Source organism: Macrobrachium nipponense, chromosome 1, assembly GCF_015104395.2.
Source record: "Macrobrachium nipponense isolate FS-2020 chromosome 1, ASM1510439v2, whole genome shotgun sequence".
Lineage (NCBI taxonomy): Eukaryota > Metazoa > Arthropoda > Malacostraca > Decapoda > Palaemonidae > Macrobrachium > Macrobrachium nipponense.
In genome coordinates this window covers 30,375,141-30,390,140 of record NC_087200.1, presented here as the reverse complement: position 1 = coordinate 30,390,140, position 15,000 = coordinate 30,375,141, and the positions used below count along the sequence as shown (strand labels likewise).

Sequence of the window (15,000 nt, the reverse complement as noted above, 5' to 3'; positions counted from 1 at the left end):
ATATATATATATATATATATATGATATATATATATATATGCATTAAGCTACAAATTTCCTTTAATATCTAATTTGTTCTATCTCGGAAATATTGCAATTTATAATATTAATTAATATATTATCATGATTATAATTTCGTCCTCTCGTGGATTAGAACCAGCGCACAGAGAAGAAATATATTAATTACAAGGTAGAGCGAATATATGTTTATATATATTTATTTATTTATCCTAAACACAACCATAGGCAACTAGTTTCTGAAATTCCTAGGCTACACGACCTTGGTAGGGGCCAGTGATTTTAATCGAAGAGAATTCTAAATGGCTGCGTAAATGTTTATTGCATGCAATTGCTTCAGCTTACCTTTTTAATTACTGCTTTGTTTGGTGCGACTAAGCAACGAAGCTGGCAACATTCGTTGCAGTACAAGGCAAAATGATTACATGCGTTAAACATAAATGCCAACAGACAATGCTATTTTAACTTCACGATTTCCCAATGTAAAGCGATCGAGAATTCGAATTCAGCGGACTTTGGCAACTATGCTTACGTCTGGTGAATATAACCTGCAGATTCTATTTACCTCTTATGATATTATTATTTCCTTAAACGCAAAGGTAAATCACGTTTTATTTTCAGGGAGCCTGGGCACTAACACCTGTCGAACATGATGCTGGAAGCCTCAACAACAATAATACAAGTTTGCCTTCAAAGGACGAAGATTATTCAGACGGGCTTGAGGAGTTAGCAGTCACCGACGAAATTTCCGTCTGTCATTTGGATGGTTAGTTTTATCAGAATCATCAGAAGGGCTAAACTCTTTTTGGGTTGGGAAAGATAAGGTTTTGGCTCAGACAAGGCATATTCGCTCCAGTGCATATTGGCTTGGCATACAGTCACTAGAAAGTGTTTTACAACATACTTCAAAACTTTTCGGACAGCAGCTTATAACAGTGACATCTGGTGCTATTTGGCAATTCTGCTGTAATCGCTGGAAACAACTCAGACACTACTAGCGCCGCGGTGCGTCAGAGAAATACCAGCAGTTTCCCTTAAACCAATTTTATATATATATATATATATATATATATATATATATATATATATATATATATACTATATATATATATATATATATATATATATATATATATATATATATATATATATTATACATATATATATATAAATATATATAATTAATTATATATATATAATATATATATTATATATATATATATATATATATATATATATATATATATATATATATATATATATATATATAGTGTTGTCATACTTTTGCTTGACTAAAGGATGTAACTATAATACTTCTATGCCATGACTGTTCTTATGTTTTAATATTTTCATCTCCAAAGGCTATCATTATCTTTGTTTTATCGCCTTCATATGGGTAAACTTTCTAGACATAGACCTACGTTATCAGTTGAACTTAGCCCTAGTGACATCAACAATTACGACTTTTGTAAAGATTTGCTGACACACACACATATGTATATATATAAGTAATTATATATCTGTCCCTTTCATGTATTCTAACTTCCTTTAATGACACTTATGCGGTTATGCCTAACCCTCTTACGCCGATTGGACGTATTAAACGTCGAGTCAAAATGTCTCCCGTATGCCGATTGGACGTATCATACGTCGGCTCAAAAAAGTTTTTTTAAAAATTCGCGGAAAAATACTTATAGGCCTACCAGCCTAAAACTTTTGTATCACGCTTCTTGGGGGATGCTGGGAGTTCACGGATCAAGGCGTTGTTTTGTTTACAATCGCTACGCAGGCACGCAAGCGCGAATTTCTTTCTTATCACACTTAAAAGTATCAGTGCCACATCTCGGAAATTATTTCGTCACTTTGACATAATTTTTGCATCATTTTAAATTATTCTTTACATGAATTATTATATATGAAAATGTGCGCAATTTCATGTAAAATACAACAAAAAAATACTCATGATTGTAGCTTTTATCAGTTTTGAGATATTCTCATATAAATAACGATAAGTGCAAAAATTTCAACCTTCAGTCAACTTTGACTCTACAGAAATGGTCGAGAAACGCAATTGTAAGCTAAAATTCTTATATTATAGTAATATTCAATCATTTGCCTTCATTTTGCATCAAATGTGACGTCTCTAGCACAATATTTCGATTTATGGTGAATTTATGAAAAAACTTTTTCCTTACGTTCGTGCGATAACTCTTCCGATAAATTTTTTCGTGCGATTGTCCTAATGTTTGCACCCTTTTAAATTAGCCGTTACATAAAGTTTTATATATGGAAATGTGCGCAATTTCATGCACAATACAACAAAAAACAACCCATGGTTGTAGCTTTTATCAGTTTTGAAATATTTCTATAAATAACGTTAAGTGCAAAAATTTCAACTTTCGGTTCACTTTGACTCTACTGAAATGGTCGAAAAAACGCAATTGTAAGCTAAAACTCTTATATTCTAGTAATATTCAATCATTTACCTTCATTTTGCAACGACTTGGAAGTCTCTAGCACAATATTTCGATTTATGGTGAATTTATGAAAAAAAAAAAAACCATTTTCCTTACGTTCGCGCGGTAACTCTTCCGAAAAAATCAGAATTTTTTGTGCGATTGTCGAAATGTTTGCACCATTTAAAATTAGCTGTTACATAAAGTTTTATATATGAAAATGTGCGCAATTTCATGTAGAATACAACTAAAAATGATTGAAGGTTGTAGCTTTTCTCTTTTTTCGAAATATTTGCATATAAATCACGATAATGAAAAAAAACCACGTTCGGTCAAATTTGACTCTACCGAAATAGTTGAAAAACAAAGCAATTGTAAGCTAAAACTCTTACGGCCTAGTAATATTCCGTCATTTTTCTTCATTTTGAACAAATTTGAAGTCTCTAAAACAATATTGTGATTTATTGTGATTTTTGAAAAATATATTTACCTTCACTACGCGCGCCAATTCGCGGCCGCAAGTCTTCCGAAATACGTACATCGCATTATCCTAATATTTGCTCCTTTTCATATTAGCCTTTTTATAGAGTTTCATATATCAAAATGTGCGCAAATTCATGAATAATACAATAAAAATAATTGAAGGTTGTAGCTTTTTCCATCTCCGAAATATGTGCATATAAAAAATATATATAGAAAAATTTCGACATTCGGTCAAATTTAACTCGTACGAAATGGTCGAAATCTGCAATTCTAATCTAAAACTCTTACAGTATCGTAATATCAGTCATTTGTCTTAATTTTGAAACAAATTGGAAGTCTCTAGAACAATATTTAGAATTACGGTGAATTTTTGAAAATACATTTTTTTACGTCCGCGCGTTACGAATTCGTACATCATTTTGTGATAATTTTTACCGGTGTTTGATTTTATTGTTTTGTTTTTACTATGTATATATATCAAAAGGATTGAAATTTAGTGTACAATACAACGAAAAAAAATTAACTCGTTAGCTTTGACCGTTTTTTGCACAGCGTGATTTGAATACCATTATCTAAGAATCTTTTTTTTTCGCTACCATATATCGCATTATTTACATATGATAATGATTATTTTTCATTTCTGATGATTGTAAACTAAACTTCAGGCAATGGAAACAAATGAGCCAAAAATGAAAAAGCTCTTAATCTTTAAAACTAAGCGCGCTGTGATTTTTGAAAAAATTATTTTTTCCGCTTCCACGCTCACTCCAAACCGGCGCCGGCATACAGGAGAGATTTTGAATTTTTAGGGCTTCGTCGTAAGAGGGGTTTATTTGGCTACTTGCCTTCGATAAATTTACACTGAACTAGACTATGCAAATTTCACCTATATATAAAAAAACAGATATAAACGTAACTAACTAGCAAATCACCTTTTATTTTTATAATACATTAATCTTAAACGGCACATTAAATATATATATATTATATATATATAATATCTTATATATATATATATTTATATTATAACATATATATATATATTATATTAATATAAATTATATATATAATATATATATATATATATATATAAATAATAATATATTAACATATTTTATATATATAAATACATATATAAATATATATATATAATATAATATATATAAATATATTATATATTATAATATTTATATAACTATATATATAAATATATAACTATATATAATATAATATAATATATTTGTCAATATATATATATATATATATAATCAAATATATTATATATATATATATAAATATATATAAATAATAATATATATTATAAATAATATAATATATATATATTAAAAATTATAATTATTTATATATATTTATAATATAATATATATATTATAAATATATATAATAATAATATAACTATAATATTATATTAATATATATATATATTTTATATATTTATTATAGTATCTATATATAATATATATATATATATATAATTATACATATATATATATATATATATATATATATATATATATATATAATATATATTATATATATATATATATATATATAAATACATATATATATATATATATAATAATATATATTTGTATATATATATATAATATATATATATATATAATAAATATATATACATATATTATTTATATTATGTATATTATATATTTATATTTAAAAAATATAATATAATATAAAATAATTATATATAATATAATTATATATTATAATATATATATATATATATATATATATATATTATTATAACTCATATTATAAAATATATTATATATATTAATATATATATATATAATATATATATTATTTAATTAATATAATATTATAATATAATTATTATTTGTTACATTTTAGCCTGGCCTGAAGGGGCTCAAATACGTAAATGAAAAATAGTGAGGGAAAATGCAGAATAAATTACTAACTTACCTTAAAAGGATTTACAGGGTTAATTTACTCTAGAGGTAAAGGTCGCCAGAAAACTCAGCTAATTACTTTACATACATTTATATACAGGAGGCTGCTTAATAGCCTGGGAAAGAGTAAATGCAACTTGTCCACACGTGGGGACCAATATTATCTCTCACAAGGGGATAGCTGGCTAAAAATGAGGTTCCCGTAAAAGCTGGCTTTAAAAATTTTTCATATGTCTTATGGTAAAGCATCACTTGCGGGTGCGAAGACTTGGACATGTGACTCAGGGAATCTGGAAAAGATCCCAGATTAGACAAGATAAAAAAGAGGACTTCTTGCACAAGTTATGATTATTCAGTTTCTTTAACACTGGGGAAAAGGAACTCTAGTGTTTAACTGAGGTATGCAATGACTTCATTTGTCTGGGACGATCACACAAGGGAAACATGAGGCCAAAAGGCAGTGAGAGGAACAAAGTAATGTTCATTTGAGTTAGAAGTTTGAATTTTGAAAATGGGGAGTAAATACGACACTAGGAGGTAAGGAACTGGCTATATGCTGTTTCACAAGACATACCTGGATGCCATGATCAGTGGACCTTTGTAGAAATGCGGTGTCGGCTTTGTCTCAGATCTGAGGCTCTGGGCGCGCCAGTAACGCCGTGGTAGGCCTAAAATGGAAGGCTGTTGGTTGGACATCCGTCCGAGGTCACGACTGGAGCTAACTGAGATCGAAGGCAGGTGTGCAGCATGGGTGTTGGGGGTCAGCTTAACCCCCCCAAGAGCAGGGCAACCTGTAAACAGAACATACAGCCAGCAGAGGGTTCACAGGAAAAAGGAGCTTAAGACGTAGGCCTAATAAGTACCTGGCTACCTACACACTTCCCTTTGGGATACGTCCTTAAGGGGGCCGGCCGGCTAATGCCGTTTTTTAACGACAGGACTTTGACATTCATACCACCTAATAAGGTGACTTTGGACATCTCCAAACCGCATATGATTATTGCCTCTGACCTTCGGTTTTGTGACGCCAGGGCAATTTATCCCAAAAATAACCATTTTTCAAATTCTATCTCCTCCCTTGATATTTAATATTAAGACCTGGGATTACTACCATATATAGACCTGATATTGACCTCCAATCAAATGGAGAGTTTTTTTTCTAAAAGTCATTTTTTTGCTAGATATGAATTTTTCAATATGGTAAAAAAATAAACCCTATAATTCACGAGAAAAAAATTTATAAAAAAAAGACGAAAAAAAATAGGAAAAAAGGGCTCTGATTGTTCTATAATGTCTTTCTGAGTTAGTACCAAATTCCAATATTATAGCTTTAAAACTAAGTGAGGAGATAGATTTTGAAGGTCAATAAGTATAGTTTTGAGATACGGGCGTTCAAAGTTTTCCTTCGTATTTCTATAAAGACAATGTTAATAACTAATGATTATTATGAATGTATATTTCTTTTTTGTGTATTAATAAACACAAAACTATTTTATTTATCATAATTTAATCATAAATGATGATCCCTTTGCTCATATATCGTAGCCTGGGGCACTGCTTGAGGCAAGATGGGGCACTCCTTCCTATGTAACCCCCTCTCCCCTTCACTAACTCGGCTTATTACAGCGAATTTTCTTCTGTATGATAGCGAGATGTTTTCCTTTTATTTTCCTCTTTGGCATGATGACATTCTTGCCGAAAAAAAGATAAACAAACGTAAATGCAAGAGAATGTCAGAGGTGAAACTCGAAGGTGTACTCTCTTTTTACAAAGACAATTTGTTTTCCTTGTCTTTTCCTCATTGGCACGGAATCTCTACAGATGCCATTTCTCACAATTTCTTTGCAAATAATTATAAAAATTTACGATAACTTGAAGAAATATTGCATTTTCTTGTACGGATGAATGTTTTAGGCTTATTGAGTTATGTTTACTAATTACCCTGTAACTACGAAAGTAAGAGGAATTTTGACGAAATATTTCGTATACGTATTCTCAATTGCCATATGAAGCTCCATGAATTTTTTCATGACTGCATTTTTCACCCTATACCACCATATATAGGGGTTCCGGCCGGCCCCCTTAAGGCTGAGAAGTCTTTATTTCCCACCTTCTAACAAGAAATTCCTATCTCTGGCTGGTGTGCCTTGGGTTCCCGCCTAAAATCAGCTGATATTTGGGGGAATATGGTGGCTCTTTTACAAATAAAATAGATTAAATAAATGATGGGGAGACGAGACGGTCAATAAATGTAACAGCTCCCCCTGTTAAGAAGGCATTCACTCCCTTTCAGGCGTGAAGGCCTTGGCTAAATAAGTTGATCATCTCTACTACCCAGTTCTCCTACTCTAACTGAGGTTTTTAGAGCAGCAATACGGCTAACTACAGTGGCCTACCTAACTTATAGGTGGAGATGCTAGGTGTACTAACTTATTGGATTAATGTAGTCTAGCCTAAGTAAGAACTACTGGTTGTCTGTGACGACAATCTACTCTACCCCTAGGTAAGGTTACTTGAAAATTCTTTTTGCTACTACCCTAATGCCCTGGTACTAAATCATTAGCCTAACCTACTCATTACAGTTAATTAGAGACGCAATCATTCCAGAGTGTGGTACGCACAGCAGTGATTTATCGACTGAATTGTTAAAATACATGAGATGAGGTAATGATGCGTGAGGATGATGAGGGGTTAGTAGAGTACCAGGATGGAAATGTAATGAGGTAATTATATTTAAGTTATGGTTAGTGACACAAGTTCTGGGGGGTTAGAGGGTTAGTTTACTGGCAGAGATCAGGCTGGCTACCTTCTCTGGGTAGGTGCCAGGATCACTCTGCAATTGAATGTGACACTGTACCTCAGGCACAGGTGTCAAGGAGAGCATGTGGCTCTTTTGGTTAGTTTGTTAATGACGTCCCTTCTTCTTCTTTTTCTTCTTATTCCTCCAGGACCTGGCTATACCAGTCCTAGGAGTAGACGGAGGCACCAACTCTGGGGTAAGGACAGAAACGCCGTCAGGAGCAGAGGCAGTGGTAGCCTGAGGGATTGCAGGAGAACACACTACTTCGGTATCTGCAGCAACCGTCGTAGAGGTGGAACCTACTGCAGGGGAGCCCTCACTTTGGCTGCTGTGACAGCAGTCGTAAGGGTAAGACTCCAGGCTGACTCATGGTCGGGCAGTTGCTGGTCATCCAGAGGAGGTGTAAAGGTAAGGTCTGCCGGAGGTTGATGTTGAAGAAGACTCATGGACTTGGGATTGGCCATGGGATGCAGTAAGCTCCATGCCTGTTGGAGGATCTCCTGTAGGAGAATCCTTGATTAGGTTGGGCGCCGGCACTAGCTCGGGGCCAGGCGCAGAGGTCAAGTTCTGTGGTGGCTCTACGTCCAGGCTGGACGGAGCTTGACACTGCCCAGTGCTGCCAAGTGGCACTGGCAGAGAGTTGAGGTTGACTGGACCTGTGACGGGTACCGGAGGTGCAATACCTCTCAGCGGGCCCTTGGTAATGGGATACAGAGGCTCCTGTCTCTCGGGGAAGGCTAAGTCTTGTGAAAAATGGACAGTGTCCACTGCACATAACTTGCTAGGGCACCTAGGCCAATTTGTGGAGTGCCCTATTACGTTACAGGTCTTGCAACGGAACTGTGAATGATCAATCTCCCTCCTTAGTAGTGGGGAAGACTGTTGGTGGCCGTACTTCCGGGAGGAAGTAGGTCGTGGATGGCTCCTTGCTTTGGAGTGATTTGTCGTGGGGTTAGGACTCCTAGGCTTTTTGAACTGTGAGGGAGACTTCATGTCTTGCCCTAGGAGGAGGTTGTAACCTCCTGGAATGTATCTTGCTACTGCAAGAGTACATACTTTGGAGAAGTGGGGTCTGGTGACCCTCAATTGGACGGTCGGAAGGATCAGTTTAATATGATTGATGCCTTCAGTTGTGATTAGTTGCTGTCTATCGACGGTAGCCCCTCGGGGAATTTGATCTTCCCGTATCAGGGAGATTTGAACACTGGAGTCGTCGTAGGCTCTGAAGTGGCTTGGCTGATAATGACTTTGGAGGGATGCGACGGTTATAGGGCCCTTAGCCGGGGGTCCTAGTAAAGAAGGATTGGTAACGTCCATTGAGATGGCGGGAATATTGTGATTAGCGCACCCTCCGTAATTTGCAGACATGTGACCCTTGCGGCCACAGTCTCGGCAGAACTTGTTCCAGAACTTCTTTCGTGGCTCTGAACGATAAGGCCGATATGGCACCACAGGTTGTGAATCTGTGGAGTCACTAAGGCTGGCAGTGTGCTCGGGCACAGGTGAAGAGTCCTCTCTGGCAGTGATTTGATGTGGGGAGGTGAATGAGCCCTCTGTTGAATCACCCTCAAAAACAAGTCCGGGGTTAACTGGTGGGCTTACCTCATCCAAAAGGGAGGAGGTAGCCAGTGAAATGGTAAGAGGCGGACCAGAGACGGCGGGACTGTGAGAGACAGTGGGTGCAGGGCTGGAAGCTGGCAGAGTGGCTGGAGCTAAGATACTCTCCTTGCTGGCCCTCTCCCGCTTGATTTCGAGTTCCTTCTCCTTGAGAGATAGCTCAGGCTTTCTCTCTTCTTCACTTGCCTTTCTTTCTGCTTCTCTGGCTTTTCTCTGGTTTTCCCTTTCTTCCTTTTCTTGCAGGCACGCGGCATCCTGCTGCACCTTCATCCACTGGTCAAGTGCTGGTCCAGTGTAACCGGTATCCTTGCCCAGAGTTATGAGGGCTCGGAGCTTCTCTAGCTCTATGGCAAAGAAGTCGCAGGAAGCAGGGGAAGACATTTCCCTTAGGCTGCAGTAGAGGCTCGGATGAAAATGATGGCCAGGAACAGTACTGGATGGAATGGGAGTGCCTACTGTGTAAAGTGGCACTCACTTGGAAATGTGTTCTGCGACGTGGTAGAGAAAAAAGTCTGAAAAGACTGGGTGCTCTGTGGCACTTGGGAAGTGTCCCGTAAGTTGGTGGCACTTCTGGAATGGCACCTTCTGATGAGGAGGAAAATCAAATGGAGTGTGTGGCGTACGTCACACTTAAGGGCGTTCCTCACTTGGGAGACGCTGGAATGGGCAACCTGTAGGTCCAATACAGGTGATCCGGGATAGCGGATACACTAATGGATTGGGCGTTCCATAAGGACGGACATGCAGGTAAAGAGCTACCTGTACGTCCTGTACAGGTGCACGGCACTTCAGGAGGCGTTCCTTTTGGACAGTACTAGTAGTGCTGGTATTGCGGCACTTCGGGAGGTGTTCCCTTGGAGTGTTCCGAAGGATCACTGATCCTTGTACATGGACACACTAATGAATAGGGCGTTCCGTAAGACGGACACTCAGGTAACGGGCTACCTGTATGTCTGTACAGGTGCAATGGCACTTATGGAGGCGTTCCTTGGACAGCACTTAGGGCTGGTATTGCGGCACTTCGGGAGGCGTTCCCTTGGGGAGTGTTCCGAAGGATCACTGACCCTTGTACATGGACACACTAATTAATTGGTCGTTCCGTAAGGACGGACACACAGGTAAAGGGCTACCTGTACGTCTGTACAGGTGCACGGCACTTATGAGGAGGCGTTCCTTGATTACAATGGCAGCGTGCTGGTGTGTCCTGTCGGACGACACTAAATGCAGTATACTCAAGTATACTGAAGAGAAATGGCACTGTTCGTGGCAGAATGTAATGGTGGAGGAGAGAAAGTAAAAGGTGGGAGTACTTCAGCAGCCAGTCGAGGGACAGTGTCACGAATTAATGGCACTGTAAAATGGTAAGTCCTGACGTGCACTGGTGGTGGCCAGTCCTAGACTGGTAACGACTTCCTTGATGGAAGTGATGAAGGTTGCGGTTGCAACACTGTGCAGTTTGTGCTTGCGGTATATGCAAGTCTTTTGGGATACAGAAATGGAAGAGACCACTCAGGCAACGACAGGTAATGGTAATTTGAAAATGCTCAGTCCCTTGCTGAAGTACTCGATAAATGAAATAAATGCTTGCAAAACTGCAATGGACACAGGCGAGTACGTATCACGCTCAGTGCAAATGAAAGACACAAGAAACTAAAATAATGTTAATGTATGCGTAATGGACGTAGTACTCTTGCCTTGGTGAATAATAGGTTCTCTCTCTCTCTCTCTCTCTCTCTCTCTCTTTCTCTCTCTGAGAGTGTGAAAATTATGTATGATGAACTCCCTTGTATTTAGTTGAACTAATAATGTTAATTAACCCTTAAACGCCGAAGCGGTAAAAATAAAAAACTCACCTGAATGCCGGAGCCGGTTTTGAGTGAGCGCGGAAGCGGAAAAAACAATTTTTTCAAAAAATCACAGCGCGCTTAGTTTTGAAGATTAAGAGTTCATTTTTTGCTCCTTTTTTTGTCATTGCCTGAAGTTTAGTATGCAATCATCAGAAATGAAAAATACTATCATTATCATATGTAAATAATGCAATATATGGTAGCAAAAAAAAGAAAATTCATAATTCATACATAATTGTATTAAAATCACGCTGTGCAAAAAACGGTAAAAGCTAACGAGTTTCATTTTTTTTCGTTGTATTGTACACTAAATTGCAATCATTTTGATACATAATGCATTGTAAAACAATAAAAGCAACACCGGAAAAATGTTATCACAAAATGATGTACGAATTCGTAACGCACGGACGTAAAAAAATGTTTTTTTCAAAAATTCATTGTAAATCTAAATATTGTTTGCGAGACTTCCAATTTGTTTCACAATGAATAAAAATGATTGAATATTACGATACTGTAAGAGTTTTAGCTTACAATTGCAGTTTTCGACCATTTCCGACGAGTTAAATATGACCAAATGTCAAAATTTTTTTATAAATTTTTTTTATATGCAATTATTTCGGAAATTAGAAAAGCTACAACCTTCAAATATTTTTCCTTTTATTCTACATGAAATTGCGCACATTTTCATATATAAAACTCTATGAAATGCCTAATATGAAACGGAGCAAATTTTCCGAGAATGCTGTGTACGCAATTCGCGATTTATGGCGGAGAATCCGCGCGCGGAGGGAAGGAAAGTTTTTTTCATAAATTCACCATAAATCGAAATATTGTGCTAGAGACTTCCAATTTGTTGCAAAATGAAGGTAAGTGATTGAATATTACTAAAATATAAGAGTTTTAACTTACAATTGCGTTTTTCGACCATTTCTGTAGATTCAAAGTTGACCGAACGTAGTTTTTTTTCTATTTATCGTGATTTATATGCAAATATTTCGAAAATGAGAGAAGCTACAACCTTCAATTATTTTCCGTTGTATTCTACATGAAATTTTGCACATTTTCATATATAAAACTTTATGTAACGGCTAATTTAAAATGGTGCAAACATGACCACAATCGCACGTGTGATTTTTTCGGAAGAGTTACCGAGCGGACGTAAGGAAAATGTTATTTTTTTCATAAATTCACCATAAATCGAAATATTGTGCTAGAGACTTCCAATTTGTTACAAAATTAAGGTAAATGATTGAATATTACTAAGATATAAGAGTTTTAGCTTACAATTGCGGTTTTCGACCATTTCGGCAGAGTCAAAATTGAACAAAGGTTGAAAATTGTCACTTATCCTTTTTTATATGAAAATATTTAAAAACTGATAAAAGCTACAACCATGGGTTGTTTTTAGTTGTATTGTGCATGCAATTGCGCACATTTCCATATATAAAACTTTATGTAACGGCTAATTTTAAAATGGTGCAAACATTACCACAATCGCACGTGTGATTTTTTTTGGAAGAGTTACCTCGCAGACGTAAGGAAAAAGTTTTTTCATAAATTCACCATAAATCGAAATATTGTGCTAGAGACTTCCAATTTATTGCAAAATTAAGGTAAATAGTTGAATATTACTAGAATATAAGCGTTTTAGCTTACAATTGCGTTTTTCGACTATTTTGGTAGAGTCAAAGTTGACCGAAGGTTGAAATTTTGGCACTTATCGTTATTTATATGAAAGTATTTCATAATTGATAAAAGTTACAATCATGAGTATTTTTTTGTTGTATTTTAAATGAAATTGTGTACATTTTCATATATAATACTTTATGTAACGGATTATTTAAAATGGTGCAAAAATTATGTCAAAGTGACGAAATAATTTTTGAGATGTGTCACTGATACTTTTTAGTGCGATAAGAAAGAAATTCGCGCTTGCGCGCCTGCGTAACGATTGTAAACAAAACAACGCCTTGATCCGTGAACTCCCAGCATCCCCCAAGGCGTGTGATTCAAAAGTTTTAGGCTGGTAGGCCTATAAGTATTTTTCCGCGAATTTTTAATAAAACTTTTTGAGTCGACGTATGGTCCGTCCATTCGGCAATCGGGGGAGATTTTGACTCGACGTTTAATACGTCCATTCGGCGTTTAAGGGTTAATACGACGCAACTTGCGTTTAATGAAAGAATTGCTTTTGAGTACGTTTTATGAAAATGATAACGCGCTAGCAATGAACGATGTTTACATTACTGGTAAGGGCTTGCGCTTATGAAATGATTTGCATTTACATGTGAAATTTACAATGACGCGTTTTGCGTTAACAATTCTTGTGATTTACTCTACTTTGAAGATTTATGTTAACTTTATGTAAGGTTACTACGTCCCTGTGACAAGTGAAATGACGGTAAGGATTTGAAGATGGAATGTTAGCAAACATTTGTAAATGAGGTTACGTTAAGTATGAAAGGAAATGAAACCTTCGCTCAACGAGCGAGTGAGCGATGCCAGGTGAAACACATGGTGAGGCTAGCAGAGCGGGGTGGACAGCGTGCTGTTCAAACAGCTGATCTGTAAATGCGAAAGTGATTTACAACACAAAATTCTAATTTCTTATTCAAGATGAATTACGTTAATTTCTCTGGCAGAATGATAGATACTAGTATCGAGATTGATATTATTTACGTTAAAACTTCAAGACTTACGTTACTTTGCTTAAATCGTTGAGATAATGCTTAAAGGGATAAAACATGGCTGCGCGTTGTGGAGAACAAAGGTTGGCTGGGAAAGCGCATGCGCGAAAGCTGACGAAGCTGGCAGGCTAAGCGGTTACCAACACTTGGAATGAAAACTAAGTTAAAATGAATTCCCTAACATATCACAGACAAAAGAATTGTACACTTCTTTTGCCGTAACTATTAGTAGAACACTCCTAACTAGCTAGGCTTTCTAACACAGCAATAAACCCTGGCAAAGCACTTCCTAGGTTGAACTAGTACTTTCTGGCATCTATCTTACACACGTGCTCGTGTCTCGTCAAGCAAGAACAATACAAAATAACAGAGAATTCACTCGGCGCTCTGGCCGTTACAATAACAATATTTCTACTTAACACTCTTTTAAACACTTCTATTAAAAATACTTAAACGTACCTTAAGCTAACATTGGTTATAAAATAAATCATATATGAATTATATACCTTACCGTGAGTCAGTGTGTGTCTTCCACTGCATGTGTGCTTTGATTTACTCTTTGTAAAATCATTTACATTTTATGTTTTACAAGGGATAACACGTTTTACAAGCTTTTTAAGCAAGCTAGGTTCGAATCCTGGCAAGGTCGCCATTGTTACGCTTTAGCCCTGGCCTGAAGGGGCTCAAATACGTAAATGAAAATAGTTGAGGGAAAATGCAGAATAAATTACTTGAAGTTACCTTAAAAGGATTTACAGGGTTAATTTACTCTAGAGGAAAAGGTCGCCAGAAAACTCAGCTAATTACTTTACATACATTTATTTACAGGAGGCTGCTTAATAGCCTGGGAAAGAGTAAATGCAACTTGTCCACACATGGGGACCAATATTATCTCTCACAAGGGGATAGCTGGCTAAAAATGAGGTTCCCGTAAAAGCTGTCTTTCAAAACTTTTCATATGTCTTGTGGTAAAGCATAACTTGCGAGAGCGAAGACTTGGACACGTGACTCAGGGAATCTGGAAAAGATCCCAGATTAGACAAGATAAAAAAAGGACTTCTTGCACAAGTTACAATTATTCAGTTTCTCTGACACTGGGGAAAAGGAACTCTAGTGTTTAACTGAGGTATGCAATGACTT

The 15,000-nt window shown here is 36.2% G+C and overlaps 1 long non-coding RNA gene across 2 annotated transcripts in view; it reads left to right on the top strand.

Moving 5' to 3' along the window:
* Positions 1-15,000, top strand: part of LOC135220113 (uncharacterized) — a 25,168-nt gene that overhangs the window by 3,775 nt on the left and 6,393 nt on the right. Inside the window, exon 3 of one of the 2 annotated variants that reach the window (XR_010315572.1) lies at positions 640-784. The exons of the other annotated variant lie outside the window; for it this stretch is intronic. This is a non-coding gene — a long non-coding RNA (uncharacterized LOC135220113). The remainder of the gene's footprint in view (positions 1-639; positions 785-15,000) is intronic. 2 annotated transcript variants of the gene reach the window in all.